Consider the following 23,998-nt stretch of genomic DNA (forward strand, 5'->3'; position numbering starts at 1 on the left):
ATGAAGTGAGGGGAAACTGAGTGAATAATGACAGGTTATATGATTAATTATTTAAACTCATATTCGGGCCACTTTATAATGAATATGTCGGCATGTATTTTTAAAAAAATACAAAATATACACCAAATTATTTAGGGGGGCTTAAGAATATTTTAGGGGGTGCTAGAGCCCCCCTAAAATAGGCCTAACAACACCAATGCTACACACCGTAGCCCACCGGCGTCAAAATGTAAACACACGCTATTGGTGGATCTACAATTGCCATCCATTGTAATGATACCAAGTACAGGAGCGTATCTAGTCGATATTACTATGATTACGTTGATATTTTTTGGCATCACAACATCTTCTTTCGTTTTTTATTTATTTATATTATATTTATAAACTCAAGAAATATGTCCCTGGACACATGACCAATGTATGATCCTGTAACGACTTGGTATCGGATTGACACCTACATTTGTGGTATCATCTAAAACTAATGTAAAGCATCCAAACAACAGAAGAATAAGTGATTATGACATTTTAACAGAAGTGTATAGATAGAACATGTTAAAGGAGAAAGTAAGCAGATATTAACAGTAAATGAACAAGTAGATTAATAATTAATTTTCTACCACTTGTCCTTAATAATTTTGACAAAATAATAGAAAATAAATGACACAATATGTTACTGCATATGTCAGCAGAGTCTTTTTTTGCTTACTTACTAATAAAAGACAAGTTGTCTTGTATGTTCACTATTTTATTTAAGGACAAACTTGCAATAAGAAACACATGTTTAATGTACCCTAAGATTTTTTGTTAAAATAAAGCCAATAATGCTATTGTTTGTGGTCCCCTTTATTTGGAAAAGTATCAAAAAGTACTGAAAAGTATCAAAATAATTTTGGTACCGGTACCGTTACCTAAATATTGGTATCGGGACACCACTACTAAGGTGTAACTACAATAAGGTATAAGTAAGGAGTACATTTCCAAGGCATGCATGCTAGCTTGGTGTGAGTGAGGGACAGGACGTGTGCTTTTGATACCAAAACGGTTGTTTGTCTTTGCAGTATTTGCCCTCTCGGGACAGGCTCCAGCCCCTAATAGTAATGGACGGATGACAGTTCAGCACATTTATATTCCGACGTGAACATCTTCCCTATTAATATGATTTTTTCTCTGCGTGTTACATTTAGCACCAGGAAAATGGGGCAGTTCAAGCCCACTGCCATATGCAAAAGGTCTCTCTCTCGCGCTCTCTCCCTCCCTTCTCCATCCTCTCTCAGTCATCGTCTCCCGCGCTGCTGCTGCTGCTGATGCTGCTGATGCTGCTTCTGCCTGCGACGTAACGGCGGATGAGAACAGGAGAATAATCTCTTTTGCTTCAACCAAACGGACGCACACATTTCGGAGTGGAAACAAGTAAAAGGTACTGTGCTGAAATCCATTTGGTTATTTTGTCGCCGCCTGCCTTTTAATGTGACGGTGATTAAAGCCTTATTACCTGCACTTGAGAGTGTCTCTCCCTGCTGGCTTGAGCTGTCTTCCTGCAGTATTTGGTTGCTTCCCCCCCCAGCCCTCGGTGCTTTACTGACTGTTCCTCACTGTTTGCTACAGTTGTTCATGTGTGGATTTATAATGCGGGGGGTTAAAATGGGCACTGATTTAAAGTGTTGGGAAGGGAAGGGGGTGAATGATGCGTTGGGCTGGTGGTCTGCGGGGAAAGAAAGATTGGACGGGCTGCGCAGTGGACAGATGTGCAAGAGGGATTTAGAGTCGTGGGAGGAATCACGCAGGGGATAAAACTGCCAGTGTGTGTACGCGGGCATGTGTGTGTGTGTTTGAGGTTGAATGGCCCAGCTCTACAGTGGAGTCGACTCACACACACACGCACACACACACACACACACACTCTCACAAAAACACACTTCTCCTGCAATGAGGGCTTGGGTGTCAGCTGCTTTTGAGCACTCGCGTGCATGATGGTGTGCATGTGAGTGAGTAATTGTGAGAGAGGGAGAGATTGAGATTCCCCGCCACGAGCAGCAACAGTGTCCGAACCACAGAGCGCACAGATACCACCCACACATTTTTTTTTTATGTATTTATTTATATATATTTCTTCTGGCATGTTGGACCAGAGCTACATAAGCCCAGTTCGTGGCTGAAGGTTCTTTTAATTGCCCCGTTGTGACGTGCAATTTGATGGATGCCCCGTGTGGATGGAAGGCGGTGGGTAACTTCAGCACCACGGATAGCGCACAGTGCTGAGCCAGCAGATTGGCAGGATGAGCATCTTTCCCCCACCACCACACCCCCAACCCCTCCGCTTCATGTTGGCTGGATTGCATGCTTGAATATGCACATGCATGCTCTATCAGATTAGAGGAAGCATCCCACGATCACATTAGTCACTTGTGGGGTGGGTGGGTAAGGGACACAATAGATTGCTGCAGTCCAACAGAAAAAAAGGGTAGAGGCCGTTTATTAGGTACACCTTTTTAATCTGATGCAGGGGTCTTCAACATTTTCCATTCCCAGCACCCACGGACTCAAGTAGAGATGGTGCGGGTGCCCCCAACTGACACTATATTGCCAAAAGTATTTGGCCACCCATCCAAATGATCAGAATCACTTGGCCCGGCCACAGGTGTATAACATCAAGCACTTAGGCATGGAGACTGTTTCTACAAACATTTGTGAAAGAATGCGCCGCTCTCAGGAGCTCAGTGATTTCCAGCGTGGAACCTGTTGCCAGGATGCCACCTGTGCAACAAATCCAGTCGTGAAATTTCCTCGCTCCTAAATATTCCAAAGTCAACTGTCGGCTTTGTTATAAGAAAATGGAAGAGTTTGGGAACAACAGCAACTCAGCCACCAAGTGGTAGGCCACGTAGACTGACAGAGAGAGGGGTCAGCGGATGCTGAAGCGCATAGTGCAAAGAGGTTGTCGACTTTCTGCGCAGTCAGTTGCTACAGAGCTCCAAACTTCATATGACCTTCCAATTAGCCCACGTACAGTACGCAGAGAGCTTCATGAGAGCTGCATCTAAGACATACATCACTAAGTATAATGCAAAGCGTGGGATGCAGTGGTGTAAAGCACGTCGTCTCTGGACTTTAGAGCAGTGGAGACACGTTCTCTGGAGTGATGAATCACACTTTCCCATCTGGCAATCTGATGGACGAGTCTGGGTTTGGAGGTTGCCAAGAGAACGCTACATTTTGGACTACATTTTGAAATTTGGTGGAGGAGGAATTATGGTGTGGGTTTGTTTATCAGGAGTTGGGCTTGGCCCCTTAGTTCCAGTGAAAGGAACTTTGAATGCTACAGGGTACCAACACATTTTGGACAATTCCATGCTCCCAACTTTGTGGGAACAGTGTGGAGTGGGCCCCTTCCTCTTCCAACATGACTGTGCACCAGTGCACAAAGCAAGGTTCATAAAGACATTGTTGACAGAGTCTGGTGTGGATTAACGTGACTGGCCTGCACAGAGTCCTGACCTGAACCTGATAGAACACATTTGGGATGAATTAGAACGGAGACTGAGAGTCAGGCTTTCTCGACCAACATCAGTGTGTGACCTCACCAAAGCACTTTTGGAAGAATGGTGGAAAATTCCTATAAACACACTCCGCTACCTTGTGGACAGCCTTCCCAGAAGAGTTGAAGCTATAATAACATCCGGTTTAAGTCCCTTTTGCTGGTGCTGCTTCCCCAACAAACCACTGAAAAGTACAGGGCACTGGCCACAACAAACTGAAAAAATATCTCCAACAGCTTGCTGCACACATTAAAGGACCTAAGCTTCCCCAGGAAAATAGTCTGCTCACGCCCTTCTCAGCACTTTGGCTACTCCTGTGGTACATTTTAAATGTGCTTTATAAATAAAGTTGATTTGATTTGATTTGATTTGTATACAGCTTTGCTGTTGTCCTTCTAGTCCAGTCTGCTGTTCAACTATAAAAATGGGACCCATTACCTCCCTGCTCGGCACTCAGCATCAAGGGTTGGAATTGGGGGTTAAATCACCAAAATGATTCCCGGGCGCGGCACCGCTGCTGCCCACTGCTCCCCTCACCTCCCAGGGGGTGATTAAGGGGATGGGTCAAATGCAGAGGTCAAATTTCACCACACCTAGTGTGTGTGTGACAATCATTGGTACTTTAACTTAACTTAACTAAAGTGGACTCCCAGGTACTTCTTCCTCAGAGGGAGCACTCCGCTTCAGGGATTATCGGCCATGGCTGTGGGGGCGCTTTGTGTCAACTTCCTGGTTATCTTCTGGTGCAGATGGCTCCTGTGATAGTGTTTCTCCACCTGGCTCCTCTGTACTCAGTCATGCAATAATTTGTCTATATAGTTGCATATGTGTGTGTGTTTGTGTTTGGTATCTGTATCCGTGCGCACGTATGTAATAATGGGGGATATGGGTCACTGGGGGTATTGTTTTTAACTTTGTAAAGCACTTTGCCTTGCATTTAATTTATGTATAAAAAGCGCTTTATAAATAAAAATTGATTGATTGAAATAGGTGCCAATGCAAGAAAAAAAACAAACATGCAAACAGCTCTCACTTGATACAACACTATAACCAGAGAAATAACATCTGATACACAACAGTGCTTGAAAATAAATGAGTGTATGTTTTAAGTGCGTGTACACACCGTGTCTTGGAAACAATAGAAACAATACGCTACTGTGAATTTCTCTCGGGAGTCGTCGATTGCTCCTTGAGTAGAGATAAAGCTTTCTTACACTATATTGCCAAAAGTATTTGGCCACCTGCCTTGACTCACATTTGAACTTGAAGTGCCATCCCATTCCTAACCCATAGGGTTCAATATGATGTCGGTCCACCTTTTGCAGTTATTACAGCTTCAACTCTTCTGGGAAGGCTGTCCACAAGGTTGCGGAGTGTGTTTATAGGAATTTTCGACCATTCTTCCAAAAGCGCATTGGTGAGGTCACACACTGATGTTGGTCGAGAAGGCCTGGCTCTCAGTCTCCGTTCTAATTCATCCCAAAGGTGTTCTACCAGATTCAGGTCAGGACTCTGTGCAGGCCAGTCAAGTTAATCCACACCAGACTCTGTCAACCATGTTTTTATGGACCTTGCTTTGTGCAATGGTGCACAGTCATGTTGGAAGAGGAAGGGGCCCACTCCACACTGTTCCCACAAGGCTGGGAGCATGGGATTGTCCAAAATGTTTTGGTATCTCCTGGAGCATTTAAAGTTCCTTTCACTGGAACTAAGGGGCCAAGCCAAACTCCTGATAAACAACCCCACACCATCATTCCTCCTCCACCAAATTTCACAGTCGGCACAATGCAGTCCAAAATGTAGCGTTCTCCTGGCAACGTCCAAATCCAGATTCGACCATCAGATTGCCAGATGGAAAAGCGTGATTCATCACTCCAGAAAACGCGTCTCCACTGCTCTAGAGTCCAGAGACGACGTGCTTTACACCACTGTATCTGACGCTTTGCATTGGACTTGGTGATGTATGGCTTAGATGCAGCTGCTCGGCCATGGAAACCCATTTCATGAAGCTCTCTGGGTACTGTACGTGGGCTAATTGGAAGGTCACATGAAGTTTGGAGCTCTGTAGCAACTGACTGTGCAGAAAGTCAGCGACCTCTTTGCACTATGCGCTTCAGCATCCGCTGACCCCTCTCTGTCAGTTTACGTGGCCTACCACTTTGTGGCTGAGTTGCTGTTGTTCCCAAACTCTTCTAGTTTCTTATAATAAAGCCGACAGTTGACTTTGGAATATTTAGGAGCGAGGACATTTCACGACTGGATTTGTTGCACAGGTGGCATCCTATGACAGTTCCACGCTGGAAATCACTGAGCTCCTGAGAGTGGCCCATTCTTTCACAAATGTTTGTAGAAACAGTCTCCATGCCTAAGTTCTTGATTTTATACACCTGTGGCCGGGCCAAGTGATTAGGACACATGGTTCTGATCATTTGGATGGGTGTCCAAATTATTTTGGCAATATAGTGTATATATTGAAATGAAAATGCCACCAACATACAGTGGTTGACAATACAATAAGTTTGTAAAGAGGCGATGGTCAATAGGAGACTTGCACTGATCAATAATCAATCATTTTGTACATGAGCCTCAGCATGAAATGACGCAGCCCGCTTCCTCCGGCGGCGTATCCCCTCTTAAACAATGTCGTAAATTAGCTTCCACTGCAGTCAATAGTGAAATCCCTTCTAAGACCTTTGCTCTGCACGCCTCTATCAATCACGGGCCACGCCCACAGGAGGCGTTACATGAGGAATGTGAGGGAAGCTGCCCCGCCCCCTCGCCGTCTTTTCCCTCTTCCACTTCAAGCCCGCATTGCTCCATTCTCAAGCCCCCCTTTGCAATTATTTGTCCCATTCTGTTTTATCTCCGGCTAGACCTTTCCCCGAGATGTCGATGCTTCCCGATGTTACTCGAGGAGGAATGATGAGCAGTCTCCGATCAATTGCAATCACAGATCAGTGGTGTGGCCGAGGGTGGTGGTTGGAAGGGGTGGGTGGTGGAGATGAAATCAGTAAAAAAGAGGCAGGTCCGGGAGACTTGAATAATGACCACCTACCTTGCAAACCCACTGCCTTGTTTCTCTGTAATCTTCAGTTCATCAGAACTGTATTGAACTATGTTCGCCATAATTCAGGGAATCTATTGCGCTGTCTGTCGGTGGTGCTCCCGAGAGGTGATGGATGCTGTGCAGCGGGAAGAAAAAAAAAACAAAAAAAAAACATGGAGGTAGGAGCAGAATTTGAAACAAAGTGGTTGATAAAAGAGAAGGAGGAATGTATCTCTTGGTGTTTATACGAGAATGAAGAACAGATGGGTAGCAGCTTGCTTGTTAGTTAGCAGGATTTTGCACGAACCACATTATCCATTTCTATGACACATGTGCCAAAAATAATACATCACATTATCTTTTGAGCAAACTAGCAACAAAATGTGGATTGAACCAGTCCAGTCATCTTTTGTGTTCCGCATTTGAATTACGAAGTCGGGTTATCGCCATGGCCGAGCAGCTGCATCTAAGCCATACATCACCAAGTCCAATGCAAAGCGTGGGATGCAGTGGTGTAAAGCACGTCGCCACTGGAGTCTAGAGCAGTGGAGACACGTTTTCTGGAGTGATGAATCACGCTTTTCCATCTGGCAATCTGATGGACGAGTCTGGGTTTCGAGGTTGCCAGGAGAATGCTACATTTCGGACTGCATTGTGCTATGAAGTGCTATAAAGTAGTGTGTGCCAAAAAACATAACAAGGGAGTGACGCATTGACTTTTCTTTTATTAGCCAAGTTAAAACATCAACACTGCAGTAGCTGAACTGTCCTCATTTTCAGCCGCCCTGCTGACATGCACACACACTGTCACTAGCCCCTGTGGTGCGAAATCACAAAACTCATTAACTTTACCAGCGGGTTTGCTGCAATGATTAGGAATAAAACATAAAATCCACTTTACCTTGTCGGTTAATCTTCTTGGTGTGCAGTGAGAAACAGGGAGAGGGGGGGAGGAGGCAGTGTCGACAACGCTGTGGATACTTCCTAAATGTTTCAAACCACACATTGCTTTTCCATGACTTTTTAAAGGGGAACTGCACTTTTTTTTAGCATTTTGCCTATCGTTCACAAAAATTATGAAAGACATGACGACAGATTTTTTAATGCATTCTAAATATTAAATAAACGTAAATAAAAGTCCGCTTACAGTTGAGCCAATGGCACCTCCAATATTCCGCTCATAAAATCCGATAAATAACCATTCAAAAAGTGCCAACAATACTCAATTTACATTTCATGACTTGAACATTAACAAAGTCTTAGTGATATTGTTATTATAAGCGCTATTGCGGACAAACTATTTATAGTGCCGCCGTAATCACAAGCTTGTGTATCCCTATGTTTACATCATTGAGCGGTCTGCTGTTTTCTCACTTTCCTGCTACCTGTAAGTTTATTGTAGATCATAAATCATGCATCTCACTTGGACATGAGACGTCTGAGTAGGTAATCCGACAAGTTGGGACACTTTGACAGCTAGAAATTTAGGGTCCGGAACTGGCAAGAACGACACAAAAAAGCGCTTGTTAACCACATTTCTTTGCGAAGATTATGAGACATTTTTCATCTAAATGGGAATATCTGAACATCCTAGCAGGCGGCATCCGTAATGACAGCAGACCTTGCCCAGTAAGTGATGTTTTATTATGTTTGTTGGCTCTCATAAAGTAAAAAGTAAAGTAAAGTGCCAATGATTGTCACAGGTGTGGTGAAATTAACCACTGCATTTGACCCATTCCCTTGTTCACCCCCTGGGAGGTGAGGGGAGCAGTGAGCAGCAGCGGTGGCCGCGCCCGGGAACCATTTTGGTGATTTAACCAGCAATTCCAACCCCTTGATGCTGAGTGCCAAGAAGGGAGGCAATGGGTCCAATTTTTGTAGTCTTTGGTATGACTTGGCCGGGGTTTGAACTCACGACCCACCGTTCTCAGTATGCTTAAAATACGCAAATATTAATTGTTATTATAAATGTGTCCGTTACTACATTACATATATACTTACACCATGTACATAAAACCCTAATGGAGGTGCTTGGATGTTTATTAGGAGCTCTATAGGCAGAATTGAATGGCTCCCATAGGCTCCATTGTAAGCTGACTTTTGATGAAATGTATTTAATATTTCAGTTCAGTTTCAGTTTATTTCAAACATGCACACGATACAATGTAATGCATCACACATTTCCAGTTGTTTCATTACAGTAGAAAAGAAATAGGACGAAGCAGAGCTTATCTAATTCTACCCCTTTTCATACCATAGCAAGTGTATCCAATTTCCTTGTTCTCTGTAACAGAACAGTGAACAAATAAATGATGAATAAATAATATACTATAGTAAGCAAACAAACATTGAATACATAAATAATCTTTGTCTCAATAAAAAAAAGACAAAAAAAGGGTTTAAGATGTTCATCATAATTCTTGTTCTGTGTACTTTGTGAACACTTGTAGTTTGAACCGTCTCTTAAACTGAATCATATTGCTGCTTTGTTGGATTTCTTTGGTTAATCCATTACATAATTCAGTTCCACATACTGATATGCTAAAGGTTTTAAGTGTTGTACGAGCATACAAATGTTTTAAATTAGATTTTCCTCTAAGGTTATATTTTTCCTCTTTTGTTGAGAAGAATTGTTGTACATTCTTGGGTAGCAGGTTACAGTTTGCTTTATACATCATTTTAGCTGTTTACAAATGCACCAAATCGTTGAATTTCAATAATTGTGATTTAATAATAATTATAATTTTATAATATTTAGAATGCATTAAAAAAATCCATCCGTCGTCATGTCTTTCATAATGATTGTGAACGATAGCCAAAAATCCCCCAAAATATGCAGTTCCCCTTTAATGAGCTAGCAACACTAGAATAATGCTGTAAAAAAGCTCAAAAACACACAAAGTAACAATTAGTACTGTAGCTAATGGCACCGGAGAGCGATCAGCCCCGCCCACAATGGATGTGCTGCCGGGCACAAAATGGGTGGATGAAACATTCATACACGGGCATGGTTCGTTTTGGTCTGTGGCTCATACATCGATACGTTTGTACAACGAGGGGTTCGTACAAGCAGGTTCCACTCTATTGCTGTTATCAGACCATGCTGCTTAACAGGAGTTATCTTTGCCACCTCATTCTCGTCACAAGCAGTTGGCTGGAGATGTGCACCGGACTGAGTGTGTCTCCCGTTCAAAAATGGTTCCTAGACAGCGCGATTAGTGCTGTTAAAGTGTGCTGACCTTGACAGTCAGAGGCCAAAACACGTTGGGCTTTGGCGACCTAATTAATTCACATCAAATGCCCCAGGTCTATTGAATTAAAGAGCAGATTTGGCGGGTCATTAGTGCACATTCTGATTAGTCAGGTAAAACAAAGGCCACTAAAAGACCTGCTGGATCGGTTTCTTTATTTCACTGATTTTTGGGAGCTACCGCGTAACCAAAGATTCAAGTTATGCTTGTTTTATTTGGATGATTATTGATGGACTTATATCGGCCACCTGATTAAATAAATACTGATTGACTAAGCCAAATACAACCAGTCTGATTTGATGCCATTAGCAGAATTAAAACAATGTCAATAATATACTGACTATTGTTAAACATAAAATATGATTATGTATTGTGATGTTGATCAATAATCTAATGATTATATCTGAGTGATGATGGGGCAGGACATCAGTTTTTTTCATGCTCCAAAAGTTGTTGTTTTTTTATACTATTGTTTCTTATAAATGACAATGTTGTATTTGAGAAGCTATTTTTTCTTCTTTATGTGTTTTGTTGTGTGAGTAAAAAAAAACAAAAAACAACAAACATATTTGGACTTGGTATGAACGGCGACTTTATGACACGACATGTATCACGATAATTGAGTGACAATGCAATACAGTATTGCGATATTGGGATAATGGCGATATAATGTTAAAGTTAAAGTTAAAGTACCAATGATTGTCACACACACACTAGGTGTGGTGAAATGTGTCCTCTACATTTGACCCATCCCCTTGTTCACCCCCTGGGAGGTGAGGGGAGCAGTGAGCAGCAGCGGTGCCGCACCCGGGAATCATTTTTGGTGATTTAACCCCCAATTCCTACCCTTGATGCTGAGTGCCAAGCAGGGAGGTAATGGGTCCCATTTTTATAGTCTTTGGTATGACTCGGCCGGCGTTTGAACTCACAACCTACCGATCTCAGGGCGGACACTCTAACCATGTGATAGTTCTACATGGCACACTGATCAATTTAAAATGCTGCTTAAAATACAAGTTGTAAATATGTACACTGGACCAGTGTTTTTCAACCACTAGTGTGCCGTGAGATATTGTCTGGTGTGCCGTGGGAAATTATGCAATTTCACCTAGTTGGTCCAAAAAATATTTTTTTGCAAATCAATAATAATAATCTTCAAATAATGCATACTTGCCAACCTTGAGACCTCCAATATCGGGAGGTGGGGGGTAGGATTCACCAACTCGAGTATTTCATATATATTTCATATATATATATATATATATATATATATATATATATATATATATATATATATATATATATATATATATATATATATATATATATATATATATATATATGTATGAAATACTTGACTTTCAGTGAATTCTAGCTATATATATATATATTTATTTTATTTACATAAAAGAAATACTTGAATTATCTATCCATTAGATGGCAGTATTGTCCTGTTTAACTTCTCTGTTCATGTCTGAGTATATCATTTCGGCCACCGTGTTCAATGGAGAAGTCTGTTCTACATATTTACAGGCAACATACACCTTCCCTTTCGAACTGTCCTGGATGAACTGAAATTCTTGTTTCCATTCGTTTTGGAACTTGCAAGCGTATTTATATTGTGGGAAAGCGGACGTGAGAATAGGCTGTCCCCACTCAGTCTCAGGTCCGCATTGAGCTGGAGGGGGCGTGGCCTCCAGCTCCGGCTGAATACCGGGAGTTTGTCGGGAGAAAATCTCTGCCGGGAGGTTGTCGGGAGAGGCGCTGAATAACGGGATTCTCACGCTAAAAACGGGAGGGTTGGCAAGTATGAAATAATGTACCGTTTCTTAGTGTCTGTGCTGTGTAGAGCTCGGCAGGGTAACCATGTAACTCCACGTCAGTAGGTGGCAGCAGGCAGTTAATTGTGTTGTAAATCTCGGAATGTGTCGGGTGAGATGAGGACGGTTTGTCGTGAACCCAAAATGCAAAAGGTAAAAAAGTATGTAACGGTTAAACCAAAAATGAACAAAAGGGAAAGGAAAAGGCATTGAAGCATAGGGATGGCTATGCAAAACGAAAGTAAAACTGAACTGGCTACAAAGTAAACAGAAACAGAATGCTGGACGACAGCAAAAACTTGCAGCGTGTGGAGCAGAGACGGCGTCCACCAAGTACATCCGTACATGACGTGGCAATCAACAATGTCCACACAAAGAAGGATAGCAACAACTTAAATAGTCTTGTTTGCTATGACAAAGTAGATGCGGGGAATAGCGCTCAAAGGAAGACATGAAACTGCTAAAGGAAAACATCAATAAAACAAGAAGAGCCACCAAAATAACAGTGCAAGACAAGAACTAAAGCATTACACACAAGGAAAACACCAACAACCTCAAAATAAGGCACGTTTTTGGCTCAATGAGGAGAAACACGTACACCTGTACCCTTGTACAGTGTCACCACGCTCTGACGAAAGATTGTACGCCTCCTCTTTTATTTGGACTTTCCCTGATTACATGGCAACAGCTGTTTCTAAAGGGACGCGGGTCGTAAACAGCCATCGCCTTTGATTACAAAACAGTTCAAAGAAAAGGTCGTAAAACAGTTCAAAGAAAATGTCGTAAAACAATTCAAAGAAGAGGTGCCTGGAGCTTGGGCAGGTTCTGCTTTCTTTCCGCTTTGTAGATCTCGGTCTCTGTTGATTACAATACATCAAAGAAACCGACACCTTCATGTTGCGTCCCATCCTACACAGTGGAGTTTTACAAGCCTTTTGATTGGTAGGATCAAAGACAGCTTTTGACTTCTCGCCGGGAACTCATGGCAACACAAAGTTCTGCCAAGCCAGTGAGTACAGTAATTAAGATTAAGATTAAAGATTAAAGTCACACACACACACACTAGATGAGTGCCAAGCAGGGAGGTAATGGGTCCCATTTTTATAGTCTTTGGTATGACTCGGCTGGGATTTGAACTCCAACCTACCGATCTCAGGGCGGACACTCTAACCAGTAGAACACAATCAAGACTATGGTATTGGGTAAAACAAGTGTAAAGGTGACCGTAGGGGTGTTGTTTCATTTTTTGAGGGCTCTAAAAATGTTCGAACAATTATTTAGAAGCTTGTAAACAATTATTTTATGCTCTAACTGTGAAAATGTTTGATGTATTAATAATAATCAGACTTTGCTGAAACGTGTTAACAAGGACTATGTCCAGTCCCATTTAACCGCAATAAATGAGGGACGACCGCAATTTAGATGATTCATTTCCATTTATTGCAATTGCACATAAATTTGAATTAAGTTTCTAGCCAGTTTCATTAAAGCAACTTGCTCAAAGTTACTAAAATATATAAAACGATTAAGCCATGTTATCATCAGTGGTTCAAGGGAAAACATTTTTCAAACTTAGTTCGTATCAGATTTTTTAGAGGGCACAAATACACAGACTTAATGAGAATTTAGTAGAAGGACACACATTAATATTTTGTTAAAAAAAAAACATAAAAAACAAACCAAAACAAAATATGCTCATGGGAACATGTTTTTTTCTCCACTCTTCAAAATTAACAAGGTTTATACAAAACATAAGTATCATTATTATTATTTTTTAATAACATTTTCCACTTCAGCCATCTTTTCTTTTCTCCATTGTCCATCATAGATTCCAGGGAGAAGGTTGAAGCCAGTGGTACCCCTCGTCGTCGGCTTATTTGAGTGGAAGTGGCGAGCATTTCACCATTTCATCGCCCGAACAGCTGAGCTAGCTTCCGCGGTTGGCCGACATCGTCTCACGAGATGTGGTTTCTCTTTAAATATCCTTCTTGAAAATGGCCTTGCAAATATATATCTGCCACCTAATCAACGTTTTGTTCTCCTTCCCCGCTAAATTGAAACTAAATGAATACTCACTTTGGAATGACAAGTGAGTATCCAATCACAGTCTCGTTAATATCAGGCTACCTAGATAGGCTACTGTCAACAACTTGTGATCTGATTGGCTATCGCAACTGTCTCTCAACTGTATGTGTTCTCAAATTCACCCGCCAAGGGTCCAGGTGAGTATCCAATCACAGGACGCGTAAATGTCACGTTCAATTTTAGGACATCTAGAAGGCCTTACTGACAACAACTCGTGATCTGATTGGCTATCGCAATTATCTATCAACTGTATGTCCCAGATCGCTTACAGTGCACGGACACCCGCATTGTTGATTCTGAAGGTCCCTGGCAGATTTAGTACAGCATGGCAACATAAGCAAGCTGAATTCTGATTGGATACAAACGCAAACTAAAAACAACAGCACTGGAACGAGCATAATATGACATGAAGAGAATATGAATACTTTTAGATATTTAGTGAAAGTAAATTAAAAAATATTTTCATCTTTAATTATGATCATGATTTCTGGGTATGTTAGGCCACCACATGTATATACTGCTTCTATGATTGACACAAAACAGACACAAAGTAACCTTCGTTTGCCTGGAAAGGTTTTACAAATTGCAAATTTAAAATATATGAAGTCTGCCCTTTAAAGTTCAGGAATTAATTAAATTGAATTAACACAAAAAAATGTAATATCACGGCCTTATTTGAGACTATTAGTGACTCTGAGGTAGCTTTCAGTGGCTCTTTAGAAAGGACATAAATAGGTATGGAGGAAGAGTCGCTATTTATATACAGAGTAATATCCCTGTTAAAATTAGATATGATCTGATAGTTTCATCTTTTGAAAAAAACTTTGGCTTTACCTCACTAAAGCAATAACTATTGGCTGTTGTTACCTCCCTCCAAGCTCCACTGCACAATACACTCATGATATATGTTCGATGCTTACGGATGTGACTGATAGAAACAGAGCAGTACACCCACCGGGCGATTTGAACATTGATTGGTTGTCAATGTGCTCCTGAAAGTAAGATTAGTCACTATTGACATACAAAATTGATTAATGCATAAGTCCTGCATTGATCATATTTACACTAATGCCAAAGTGAACATTGCTCTGGGACGGCGTTCGTTTATCAGCAGATCGAGGGTGTGCAAAAATGTGACAAGAACAAGGCTGGGCTAGGCTAGACATGACAAGACAAGCTCAAACAGTCCTTCCCATATAGTGGGGCAGGCACGTGTGACCTCGGGGAACATGCTTTTTTTTTTGCCATACCAGAATAGGATGAAGGGTATGTAGCACTTGGCATCACTGTAACCACGCTGGGAGGAAATACCGTCGTAATAAGCCTTACAATGTTATGCAAAAGTTTAGTTACAACAATTTTATAGACAAATGATACTATGTATAGTCACAGTGGAGTGTGTGTGTGTGTTTCTTCTTCTTAGGAGGGACGTAACAGAACATATTTGTAAATTATGCTGGAAACCGCAGATTGAATACATAAAGGGGAAAATATCCAAATCCATTGCTATTATTTATAAAGTAAGACACATGCTGAATAAGAAATGTCTGCATATGTTATATTTTTCTTTTATTTTTCCGGTATCACTTTAGTATGGGGAACACATATTTACCATTAATTAGTTGCTTATTAACATGCAAATTAGTAACATATTGGCTCTTAATTAGTCATTATTAAGTACTTATCAATGCCTTATTCTGCATGGCCTTATTATACAACCAGTATGCCTTTAACTAAGAGTCTTCCCTCGATAACCTCACAATTATTGCTTATTAGTAACCCTAACCCTAACCCTTATATTAGAGATGTCCGATATTATCGGCCGATAAATGCTTTAAAATGTAATATCGGAAATTATCGATATTGTTTTTTTTATTATCGGTATGTTTTTTTAAATTTATTTATTTTTTATTTTATTTTTTTTAATTAAATGAACATAAAAAACACAAGATACACTTACAATTAGTGCACCAACCCAAAAAACCTCCCTCCCCCATTTACACTCATTCACACAAAAGGGTTGTTTCTTTCTGTTATTAATATTCTGGTTCCTACATTATATATCAATATATATCAATACAGTCTGCAAGGGATACAGTCCGTAAGCACACATGATTGTGCGTGCTAGCTGGTCCACTAATAGTACTTACTAATTTTCATTAATTACTAGTTTCTATGTAACTGTTTTTATATTGTTTTACTTTCTTTTTTATTCAAGAAAATGTTTTTAATTTATTTATCTTATTTTATTTTATTAATTTAAAAAAAAAGGACCTTATCTTCACCATGCCTGGTTGTCCAAATTAGGCATACTAATGTGTTAATTCCACGACTGTATATATCGGTATCGGTTGATATCGGAAATCGGTTGGTATCAGTATCGGTAATTAAGAGTTGGACAATATCGGAATATCGGATATCGGCAAAAAAGCCATTATCGGACATCCCTACCTTATATGTTCCCCTAGTGTCAAAATAACTCTTAATTAAATCTTTGTTACTTAGAATATGTTCCCCATACTAAAGTGTTACCATTTTTCCATATCTACCATATTGTGTTGAAGTTTGGGGAAATGATTATAAAACAAACATAGACCCAATAATTCAACTTCAAAAAAGGGTAATTAGAATAATACACAAAGCGCGCTACTATGAACCTACCAATCCATTATTCATAAGTTCTAATGTGTTAACTTTTTCAGATATTGTGTTTTTAAAAACAATGGAAATTGTGTTACGAGTAAAGAACAACAGCCTTCCAGCTTGTATTCTTAGGTTATTTAAATTAAGAGGGGAAAACTATAATTTACGAGGGATATTGAGTTTTGAAATATGTAAAGTAAGAACGAATATAAAATACAAATGCATTTCAGTTTTAGGAGTTGAATAGTGGAACAAGCTCAGTGATGAGTTGAGGACAGGTAGTTCTTTGTTAAGGTTTAAGAAAATCTTGGAAGGTGAAATAATGGAAAATTATAAAATATTTTCAAGATATTGCACAACAAAACACATTGGACAATTAGCTTGCCTTGCAAATAAGGCGACACTGGCAGATAAAGCCTCATGATTGGCAATCAGGGACAGGTGAGCCTCCCAATTGCCAACAGGTGAGGAGAACAGCGGTAGTAGAGTCACAGCAAGACGGACCAAAAACAGAAAAAATAACCAAAATAGGAGCGTTGGACAGGAAAAAAACACTAACACAAGAATAACAACACACAAGTCAAAAACATGATAGATAGGCCATGACAAAGTACCCTCTAAGCCAGGGGTGTCAAACGTACGGCCCGTGGGCCGGATCAGGCCCGCGGACCGGTTTTATCCGGCCCGCGGGATGAGTTTGCTAAGTATAAAAATGAACCGACATTTTTGAATGAAAGAAACTGCTGTTCTAAATGTGTCCACTAGATGTCACAATAGCAATTATTTGCATCTTTGTAGATTATGCTACATATGTAAAAAAATAAAATAAACCACATGATGTTAGTGCACCAGTTAAGGAAAATGAGCAAACTTACATGAATAACATCCTGTAATTTGATTTTGATATAATTTTTTTATCGTAATAGATTGAAAATTAACACCAATGAGTTGACTGATGAACATTATCACATAATGTATTCAGAAAATATAAATAACGACAAATAAAGATAGAATACTATTAACCGCAACATGTAAGTGTAAAAAACAAAAAAACAACATTATGATTTGTACATTTTCAGAATTTTCTTGTTCTATTTTTAAACAAAGAAAACAATCTGAATGTGTCTTTATTTTTAAGTTATCGTGCCGTGATTTTACCTGTCCGGCCCACCTGGGAGTAGATTTTTCTCCATGTGGCCCCCGATCTAAAATGAGTTTGACACCCCTGCTCTAAGCATACTTAACCGTGACATATAACAGCTTTAAATGTCAAAAAAGGCCCTCAACTTCTTAAGATACGATAGAAGATTATGATATTAGATCAGTGGTTCTTAACCTTGTTGGAGGTACTGAACCCCACCAGTTTCATATGCCCATTCACCGAACCCTTCTTTAGTGAAAAACAAAATGTTTTTTTTCTCAAATTCAAGACAAAGTTATATGTTTTTTTTTACTGGTGCACAAAATGAACCGTGCATGAACATCACCTTGTTCAAAGAACAAAACCAACACAGTGCATAAACTCACAACAAATTACACACCTGCGAATCAGATGGAAAATTAGAGGGAACATTGTTTGGGGGTATCCATAATATGGCGATAGGGAGAAGTTTTTATTCACACGATGAGTCGGGTGTGTCTTGACCTATACGTGGCGGAGGCTCCACCGAACCCCTGAGGCCGACTCACCGAACCCCTAGGGTTCGATCGAAGAACCACTGTATTAGATATTATATATGTACAGTGAATGATATCAGATGTAAAATGTTGAGTATTTAAATGTGCGTTATAAGAGTATTCAATGCTTTTTTTAAATTTTTGTGACTATTTGCCTCACAATACGAAGGTCCTGAGTAGTCCTGAGTTCAATCCCGGGCTCGGGATCTTTCTGTGTGGAGTTTGCATGTTCTCCCCGTGACTGCGTGGGTTCCCTCCGGGTACTCCGGCTTCCTCCCACCTCCAAAGACATGCACCTGGGGATAGGTTGATTGGCAACACTAAATTGGCCCTAGTGTGTGAATGTGAGTGTGAATGTTGTCTGTCTATCTGTGTTGGCCCTGTGATGAGGTGGCGACTTGTCCAGGGTGTACCCCGCCTTCCGCCCGAATGCAGCTGAGGTAGGCTCCAGCACCCCCCGCGACCCCAAAAGGGACAAGCGGTAGAAGATGGATGGATGGACTATTTACATTGTAGATTGTCACTGAAGGCATCACATTTATAAATGAACACATGTGGAGTTATGCACTTAACAAAAAAAAGTGAAATAACTGAAAACATGTTTTATATTCTAGTTTCTTCAAAATAGCCACCCTTTACTCCGATTACTGCTTTGCACACTCTTGGCATTCTCTCGATGAGCTTCAAGAGGTAGTCACCTGAAATGGTTTTCACTTCACAGGTGTCCTAGTTTTGATGCCTATAGAAATATATATATTTATGTAACAGAAAATGTCCTAAAATAAAAATAAAAATATCCTTATACAAACGCGGTATGGCATAGTGGGTAGAGCAGCCATGCCAGAAACCAGAGGGTTGCAGGTTCGCTCCCCGCCTCTTGACATCCAAATCGCTGCCGTTGTGTCCTTGGGCAGGACATTTCACCCTTGCCCCTGATGCTGCTCACACTGGTGAATGAATGATGAATAAATGATGGGTGGTGGTCGGAGGGGCCGTAGGCGCAAACTGGCAGCCTCGCTTCCGTCAGTCTACCCCAGGGCAGCTGTGGCTACAAATGTAGCTTACCACCACCAGGTGTGAATGAATGATGGGTTCTCACTTCTCTGTGAGCGCTTTGGGTATCTAATAATAGAAAAGCGCACTATAAAATCTAATCCATTATTATTATTATTATTATTATTATAAACTCTGACAAAGCTTAACCTATTGTTACTATAACAATCTACAAGGTTAAGGTTGCTTCTCTTTCTTCCCCTCCATTTTTCTGCATTCTTTCGTATCTCAAGTTATCATTACGTATATGTATTGTTGCATTTGAACAATTGTATTGTTGATAATAAAGGTAAAGTACTGGTATTGTTTATTATCAATAGCACTATTTCTATTGGTATTCATATTGCTCCATTTTTAGTGTAATAATGCTCAGTTCTGTATTTTTTTTTTAATTTTCGCTAACTGCTTATTTGCTATTACTTTTACCATCATATTTGTACATGTCGTATTTGCTGATGTTGCTCTGTTGTTGTTGTTGTTGTTGTGTTTGCTGTTGTTGTTTTTGTCTCTCTGTCTAATCCCCCTCTTGTCCCCACAATTTCCCCCTCTGTCTTCCTTTTTCTCTCTTTCTATCCCCTCCTGCTCCGGCCCGGCTGCACCAAATGATAATATAAATACATTTAATAAAGTCAAAATACAAGTAAGGCAACAAGAGAAGTATCCTACACTTCTCTTTTGTAAAGTAAATCTGAACAGCCGATATGGGCATCTACATCTGCTATATGATTTGCCCGAGAAGCTGGGCAGGACATAAAAAAAAAAAAAAAAAAAAAAAAAAAAACTCTAAAAAAATGTTTTTGGATCGACTTGAACCATTTGGTACTGAAAAATGTGATGAAATAAACTGAATATGTAATAATAGATTCAAATTGATTAAAAACAATATTTGAATCACTTTTACCAACAAAACAGAAATAAATAAAGCAATTTGTGCTGATTTTTTTTTTTTTTTTCCAGAACTAATGGCTACAATGAGCACGTTTTGCTGTGCACAGCTTTTCAAAGTGGGGTTTGAAGTATGATAATGCATCATGCTGATGAAGCACAGTACCCGGGGTCCCATCCCACTATTTGAGAAGTGGGTGCTAAATTAACCAAGATAATCTCCATCTTTTGTGAATAATAAAATCAATTGCCATGCAAGCCTTTGTGCTAGATATAATGTTACTCCATTTTATAGTTCTTTCTGATCCCACGTTCTACAGGGTTGCCAGCACCTCGGCTGGTTTAACATTCCAAGCCACACCTTCTGTATCGATTCCTGTATCTACCAGGAGGGATTATGCCAAGATGCTGAGAGGGGCTAACCCTTGGGAAGCGTTCACACTTGCTCACTCCTCCACATCTCGCCCTTTCGTGGACGCAGCGCGCCGCGCTCACTTTCAGCCTACCAGCTGTTGCCGTGCGATCAATACCGCGGTCATGTTTCACAACAAGAGTCACTCCCTCGCTGCCAGGAGCCGGTGGGAGGTCTCCCTCGGGCCAGGAACGGAGAAAGAGACTCCGGGTTGATTCGTTGATGAGGTTTTGAGAGAAGGAGACGGCAAAAAAACCTGTGGTGGAATAAACCCAAAAGACGGCCTGCTGTTTTATTGGCTTTGCTGGCGTGCTTGAAGCGCAGAGACAAGCGAAAACCCATCAACCCTTTGCAAACTCTCTCTTTGTCAAAGCACTTATTTGCAGTGAGAGCCGCGGTCTTTGTTGGAAACCAGAGAGCAGAGACGCTGGCCAACACATACAAAACAGGCTCACATTTAGAAGATTGCAAGTTCAATCCCTGGTTTTCCCTTGGCTCTGTTCAAATATTATTGTGCGTGTGCTCCTGATCTTGCATCATCATTGCGTGAATGAGTCATTTACGTCGGCACTGTGTGAACGTAGTAAACAATGGACGCCCGTATGTTGTGTCAATTGCATTTACCCGATGGGAATCCCTTGAATGCCAACTGCTGCCGCTTGCAGATATGCCCCCCCCTCACCCACACCTGTCAATGCAGTGTTGGGCCCTCAATGCGGTTGTTTTGGGCCACACATAATTGGGGCGACTAATCCCGTCAGTGTCTCATCATGGTGTTTGCTTGTTCTACTTTGATGGGCTGAACTGCATCATGGATACAATTATTAGACTTACACTTCCTTTTTATTATTCCTTTACAGTACAGATAAGAACAACATTTTGTTGCATTAGCTCGTTGTAGTGCAGGATAAAAGAGCAATAAGGTGCAGATACAAATAGATTACTGTAGAGATAAATATATTGCACTTTTGCATATGCATCCACATTTATGGATGTATGTTATATTGTCTTTATATTCCAGCGAGTTCATCCCTTTTGGGGAGGAATTGAGGGGATTATTATGATGCGTTCAAAAGTCTTAAGGCCTGAGGGAAGAAGCTGTTACAGAACACTGGAGGTTCTGCTACGGAGGCTGCGGAACCTCTTTCTACAGTCCAGCAGTGAAAACAGTCCTTGGTGGGGGTGGGAGGAGTCTCTGCAGATTTTCTGAGCCCTGGTCAGGCAGCGGCTTTTTGCGATCTCCTGGATAGGAGGAAGAGGAGTCCTGGTGATCTTTTCCGCCGTCCTCACCACTCTCTGCAGACTTCCAGTCCGAGGCACTGCAGGCTCCAGTCCAGACAGAGATGCAGTTAGTTAGTAGGCTCTCTGTAAGTGCCTCTGTAGAATGTAGTGAGAACGGGGGGAGGGAGCTGTGCTCTTTTCATCCGACGCAAAAAATGCATGCGCTACTGAGGATCCATCAGGATCCAACAATTTATTTATTTTTACCTTTTTATATAAACTTTGGACATTATCTGGGCTATAAACACAAAAATATTGAATATATTGAACTGAATTGTAGTTGTCAATGATAGGGCATCCGACTTGTAACTTGAGGGTTCCTGGTTCGTTCTTGGGCAAGACACTCCACCCACATTGCTGCCAGTGTCACCCACACTTAGACTTAGACAAACTTTATTGATCCACAAGGAAAAGTGTTCGACTCAGTAGCTCAGTTACAAAGGATGGAAAGGGTAAGGATGGAAAGGATAATGCACAAAACACAAAAATAGGGCGAAAACAAAAGGTATAAAGTCCACTAAAAAGTACTATAGTAGCAATATAAAATATAACATATATAATATTTACATATTATATATACAGTATATAATATATACTGATATATTATATTATTATACAAACCCCGTTTCTATATGAGTTGGGAAATTGTGTTAGATGTAAATATAAACGGAATACAATGATTTGCAAATCTTTTTCAACCCATATTCAGTTGAATGCACTACAAAGACAAGATATTTGATGTTCAAACTCATAAACTTAATTTTTTTTTGGCAAATAATAATTAACTTAGAATTTCATGGCTGCAACACGTGCCAAAGTAGTTGGGAAAGGGCAGGTTCACCACTGTGTTACATGGCCTTTCCTTTTAACATCACTCAGTAAACGTTTGGGAACTGAGGAGACACATTTTTTAAGCTTCTCAGGTGGAATTCTTTCCCATTCTTGCTTGATGTACAGCTTAACCTTTGTGTGGTGTTCATATTGTTGTTACTCAGCCAGTGTTTGTGGGTCTGATGGACCTGTTGCATTTTGTGGCTTTTAATGCCTCACAATCAAACACTTTTTTGTTAAAATACTGACTTATCCCAAAAAACATCTGTAATGAAGTGCTTCGAGAGGCTGGTAAAGGAATACATTGTCTCCAGACTTCCCCCGACATTCGACCCATACCAGTTTGCTTATCGCCCTAACCGCTCCACAGAGGACGCCATCTCCTCTGCACTCCACCTGAGTTTAGCAAATCTGGAAGGTAAGGACACACACGTGCGGATGTTGTTTCTGGACTTCAACTCGGCATTCAACACCATCATCCCGCAGCACTTGGTGAGCAAACTGGCCCCCCTTGGATTCAGAACCCCCCTATGCAACTGGCTGCTTGACTTCCTCACAGACAGACCCCAGTCTGTGAGAGTGGGCAACAACACCTCCAGTGCCATCTCCCTGAGCACCGGCTCCCCCCAGGGCTGCGTCCTGAGTCCGCTGCTGTTCACGTTGATGACCCATGACTGCTGCGCCAGGTCCACTACTAACCACGTTGTGAAGTATGCGGACGTCACAACAGTAGTGGGCCTCATCCGTGACAGCAACGACATGGACTACAGGGAGGAGGTGAAACATCGGGTTGACTGGTGCAGAACCAACAACCTGGTCCTGAACGTCGACAAGACCAAGGAGATCATTGTCGACTTCAGGAAGCATCAGTCCAGCTACACTCCATTCATCAACGGCACAGCGGTGGAGATGGTAAGCAGCACCAAGTTCCTGGGGGTGCAGATAACTGGCAATATGACCTGGTCCCTACACACCGGAGCTCTTGTAAAAAGAGCTCAGCAGCGCATGCACTTTTTGCGTCGGATGAAAAGAGCAGAGCTCCCTTCCTCCATTCTCAGCACATTCTACAGAGGCATTATAGAGAGCCTACTGACCAACTGCATCTCTGTCTGGACTGGAGCCTGCAGTGCCTCAGACTGAAGTCTCTCCAGAGAGTGGTGAGGACGGCGGAAAAGATCATCAGGACTCCTCTTCCTCCTATACAGGAGATCGCAAAAAGCCGCTGCCTGACCAGGGCTCAGAAAATCAGTGGAGACTCCTCCCATCCCCACCAAGGACTGTTTTCACTGCTGGACTCTACAAAAGCGGTTCCACAGCCTCCGTAGCAGAACTTCCAGGTTCTGTAACAGCTTCTTCCCTCAGGCCGTAAGACTCTTGAACGCATCATAATAATCCCTTCAATTCCCCCCAAAAATGGATGAACTCGCTGGAATATAAAGACAATATAACATACATCCATAAACGTGGATGCATATGCA

General features: G+C 41.2%; 1 long non-coding RNA gene across 1 annotated transcript in view; it reads left to right on the top strand.

Annotated features, from left to right (window-relative positions):
- Window positions 1-1,306: 1,306 nt before the first annotated feature.
- LOC133642457 (uncharacterized) overlaps window positions 1,307-23,998 on the top strand; it is a 242,932-nt gene continuing 220,240 nt past the window's right edge. Inside the window, exon 1 of the long non-coding RNA XR_009824518.1 lies at window positions 1,307-1,417. This is a non-coding gene — a long non-coding RNA (uncharacterized LOC133642457). The remainder of the gene's footprint in view (window positions 1,418-23,998) is intronic.

The sequence above is a fragment of the Entelurus aequoreus genome, linkage group LG25 (genome assembly GCF_033978785.1).
Source record: "Entelurus aequoreus isolate RoL-2023_Sb linkage group LG25, RoL_Eaeq_v1.1, whole genome shotgun sequence".
NCBI lineage: Eukaryota > Metazoa > Chordata > Actinopteri > Syngnathiformes > Syngnathidae > Entelurus > Entelurus aequoreus.